Below are 5,130 nucleotides of genomic sequence, written 5' to 3'. Positions count from 1 at the left end.
TGTCCTCACCACTGTCCCTGCTGTCCAGCCCAGTTTCACTTTTTATACTCCTCAGTGCCAGTCGTGCTTCTGCTCTCTGCAAGACCGCCCATGAGCCAACACCTGTGGAATCTCTAACCTCAGCAGCAAAGCGGGCTGCTCGGGCATTTATCAGCAGCTTGTGAGGAAGAGAGCAGGGCTGGGCGATGAGCTCGCAGCATCATTGTTCCCTCAGAATCCTGACATTCATCACACTGTCTGCAAAAAGACTTTTCAGCATGGCTTCCTGTGCACACGCATTATGTCAGCGTCCAACAGCCGAAAGACAAACAGACGTCCAGGCAGGCAGGACACGGTCAGCCGCTGCTGCCAGTAGGTGCAGCTCTGATGTGATCTGCTCTGATGGGAGGAGGGACATAACTGAACGCTGAGCAGAAGCTGGAGGGTGACCTGATAAGGCTGAGGAGAAGCCCTGGCAAGATCTGACATAAATTAGTACTTATTAGTCTGGTCCGTTTTCAACTAATTAAAACTGGACTGTGGAGGAAAACGGCATCGGAATGAATTGCTTTAGGAAAGAAAAGAACATGAAACAAGGATTATTGTCTGGAGTTTATGGATGACAGGACAGAGTAATAAGTGAACACATAATGATGAAAATGACTCTATCTACAAGGTCACTGGGTCAGAGAGCAGAGAGGCTGCACTTCATCATAAATACCAACTAGTTCCTGTTTCTTTTACGACTAAACCCATTTATATAAACAGTATATATATATATATATATATATATATATATATATATATATATATATATCCATTATCTTTTACCCGCTTCTTCCATTCTGGGTCACAGGGGTCGCCGGTGCCCATGTCCAGCTGTCACTGTGCGAGGTCCAACCTGGACAGGTCTCCAGTCCATCACAGAGACACATGGAGACAAACGAGACAAACAACCATTCACTCTCTCCCTCACACCTAGAGACAATTTAGAGTTACCAATCAGACTAACATGCATGTTTTTGGTCTGTGGGAGGAAACTGGAGTACCTGGAGAAAACTCACGCATCCACGGAGAGAACATCCAAACTCCACCCAGAAAGGCCCCCAGACCGGGATTTGAACCGGGGACCTGCTCGCTTGTACAAAAAACATATCGTTTTCTGAATAAAATGATAATAAATATACATCAATGTTTCATTTTAAAATTTCAAAGGATGCATCCATCCATCATCCATTCATCATTCATCCATCATTCATCCATCCATCCATTCATTCATCATCCATCCATCATCCAACATCCATCCATCCATCCATCCATCTATCCATCCATCATGTCTTATTGTTAAAACACCTTGCACCATGAGTGAAGTTGTGCGTAACTGATCTTTGCTGACACCATCTTATTGTTGTTATGAGATTTTATTTTATTTGTTTCTATTTTAAATTTGGAATGATAGAATAAATGTATAGGCATTATTTAAAACTATAAACATGGTTTAAACAACATGTGAATGTCCATATTTGAAATGATGAAATGTAAAACAACATGTTCAAATAACTGTTTACGTTAAAACTTGTTTTGTCAAAGAGAAGTCTAAACTTATAGTATATCTAAATTATAAAAAAATCAAAATTCTATCTAAATTATTAAAAACTTAGCAAAATTCCAGTAATTCAAACTAATAAAGTATATTTTTATGTGAATATCCTTTAAAATATCTATAAAAATCACGTTCTAGATTTCATAAATGAAAACACAATTATTTATTTATTTATTTGGGTGCTGGCAACCTGTCTGAGTATTGTAATAATCACAGACCTGCCAAGCAGTTTAAATGTGAGTGTGAAGGGAGTATTTCCTCACTGTGAGGAAAATACTGCGTAACATCATCAGAAATAGTATCGATACTCTGAGCCAGATTATTTACTCGTGTGTCTGTAAAGTCACATTGAGGCCAGTTTCCCTTCGCTGCCATAGTGAGTCAGAATCAACAAGCTGCCTCCAAGATTTTGGGATCAACACGAGCAGGAAGAATCTGGACCAGAGGGAACTATTTCTCTTTGGACTTTCAGCTGAAGATGTAAAAGTTGAAGTTGAACCTAAAGTTTTTCATAAGTTTCAGGATCATCGTTCTGATTCTTCAGCTAGTTCAGCACATTCGTTATGGTGGAGCATGAAGGAAGCTGTTAATGAGTCCTGGAGGGTTGGTGGCAAATTCATCCTGAACACACTCAGCTGCTATTCCCCGACTCTTCAACAGTAGATCATGTCAGGGCCCTGCAGCTGTCACCTCAAGCAGCTTCCCGCTGCCTGTTTACACGGTGATTCACCCCCTTTGGATTCTTGCCTTTAACGGTTAAAAAGTTCAGCATTACTCCAATCTGACAATAGTACCTCTTTAATGTTGGGATTCAATGTATTGTCATCACCCACTGCTGAAAAGTGGGCGATGATTTTATTATTTTTTTGCCTATGTTTGTGTGCCTGCTTGTCTGTTAGCAAAATATCTCATGAACCACTTGACATTTTAGTGAAAGCTGCAGGAAGTGATCACTGGAGATATTTCTACAACCAGTTACCTTTTGGAGTAAACCCTATTTAAGTTGGCCGCCATAGACCAGGAGTTCTCAAACTTTTTGTGTCCAGGGACCCGTTACTGGGGAGAAAAAGTTTCAGGGACCCCCTCATCACCTCATGTTTATTAAATAATTTTCTTCACTTTGTCTCTTTAATTGCAATAGAAATACCTAAACCTGTTCTTTAATAGTGTTAAAACAATTTTTATTTTTTTTAAACATGGACTATTTTTCATTCAAGACACACTTTTTAACAAAAAAAAAAATTATTTCAAATTCCAAAAATTGGTTTTGAGAAAATTAACAGCATCAAAAACCACTTTAAAACTTTACCTATTCACTTAATGAACACAAATGTATCACCACTTCATCTAATTAGAAAACTCTTTACATGAATCTGAACAGAATCAGAAGAGCAGTAGTTATACACAGTAACAGGACTTCATTTGTAAACCGATCGATGCCGGGATGCAAACAGTGTGCGAGCCGGTGGGGTGGTGCGGGGGAGTCCTCCCCCAGAAATTTTTGAATAAAGTAGACGTGATTTCCTGCATTTCGGTGTATTTTAACGGGTTATTAAAAGTCTACATGCTTGTAACAATATATACATAAATAATTTATTTTTTTTTGAGAACCCCCAAGCACCGGCTCTCGGACCACTGGGTGTCCGGGGACCCGTGAGAACCACTGCCGTAGACAACTTACCTTCAAAAACACAAACAGGGTTCTAACTCGTTCAGTTTTACAGATAATGAGCTCAAATTCAATGTATTTGTAGCTGAGAGTCATTTACAGCACATGCTAAGTTCTACTAATTTCACGGGATCTTTGCTTAAAACTTTGGCTTGTTGAAGCTAAGCCCTTCTTTCTTGAAGATAAATATTTCATGAACAGACTGGACAGATTTTAATGAAACTTGCAATTATTTGATATATCTACATGCTTAGAAGTCAGGCTGTACAAAAATAGCTATAACAGAGGGAGCTAAATATTTGAAGTGATAGTCGCTGAGCGTTATCCACCAAATATAATTTGAGGGCTTATAAATTACAGGAGATTCTACATAATAATAATTTCAAAGTTTGACCAGCTGCCATTTCTCAACATATGATCGTATAGTGATATCCATTCCTTCAAGGAACCCTCGGCTTTAATTAAAATATGAACCAGAGAAAAAAGTAGACAGGAAGCATTTTCAATCAAAATACTTTTATTTAGCAACTCTGTTAATTCTACAGTAAATGTTGAGCTTTATATGTTTACCACACATTAACATATCACACAGTGATTCATTTGATAATTATATATATTTTTTCCCATAGATCTTTGAAAGCAAAGTGGCAACTTACAAATACTCCTACTGAGTTCTCAAGAGCTAAACGGTTTAACAGAGGTACAAAAATGCAATTTGCTTTGAACAGTGCAGCAGCAGAGTTTGTTGAGCCCTTTGGTTTTACTCTTCTGGTTCACAGATGTGTAAAGCTGAAACATTTAAACGTCAACTCTTAAAACCACTCTGTCCCACAGAAATACCCCCCCCCCCCCACACACACACACACAAATGATTTTAGCATTTAATAAGAATAATTTCTCTGATGAGCATGGCTTCCTCCACACTGGGTTTACGTCCTGTTAAACAGCTACAAAATGCTTTACAGTCCTACCATCACCTGGCTTGGCCTGATAAACCAGACTCTGTGGTGCTGCTTGCAGTGTGTGGAACAGATTGCATCACTCAAGGCTGTCAAAAAAATTAAATCAACTAAAACTGAGGAACTGTTGCACACCAGAAACAAAACTCTGACGCAAAAGACAAACAAAAGCATTTAATTTGGCAATTTATTTATTTTATTTTTTTATAAGTATGCTGCATCAGCTTGAAGTTGGAAAAAGGTGGATTGCTCTCTTCAGGTTGAAGGTGAGGTTCTGCCTCAAGTGGAGGAGTTCCAAGTATCTCAGGTTTTGTTCATGAGTGATGGAAGAATGGAGCGTGAGATTGACAGACAGATTAGTGCAGCATCTTCAGTATTGTGGACTCTGTTCTGGTCCATTGTGGTGAACAGGGAGCTGAGCTGTAAGGCAAAGCTCTCTGTTTACTAGTCAGTCTATGTTCCTACCCTCACCTCTGGTCATGAGCTCTGGCTAGTGACCAAAAGAACGAGACTGCAGATACAGGAGGTTGAAATAAGTTTCCTCTGCAGGGTAGCTGGACTCTCCCTTAGAGACAGGGTGAGAAGTTCAGTTGTCAGGAGAGACTCAAGAGTAGAACCGCTACTCCTCCACATCGAGAGGAGCCAGTTGAGATGGTTGGGCATCTGGTAAGGATGCTCCCTGGGTGTCTCCCTATGAGGTGCTTCAGGCATGTTCGACTGGGAGGAGATCCAGGGGAGGACCCAGGACACGCTGGAGAGACTACATCTCTCAGTTGGCCTGGAAACTCCTTGGAATTCTCCCAGAAGAATTGGAAAAGGTGGCCGTGGAAAGAGATGTCTGGGCCTCCCTGCTCAAGTTGCTGCCCCCACAAACTGACTTTGGAATAAGTGGAAGATGATGGATGGATGGATGGATGGAT

The sequence above is a fragment of the Nematolebias whitei genome, chromosome 5, assembly GCF_014905685.2.
Source record: "Nematolebias whitei isolate Nwh7 chromosome 5, NemWhi1, whole genome shotgun sequence".
NCBI lineage: Eukaryota > Metazoa > Chordata > Actinopteri > Cyprinodontiformes > Rivulidae > Nematolebias > Nematolebias whitei.
The sequence above is the reverse complement of the archived record's forward strand: the minus strand, read 5'-3'. Positions refer to the sequence as shown.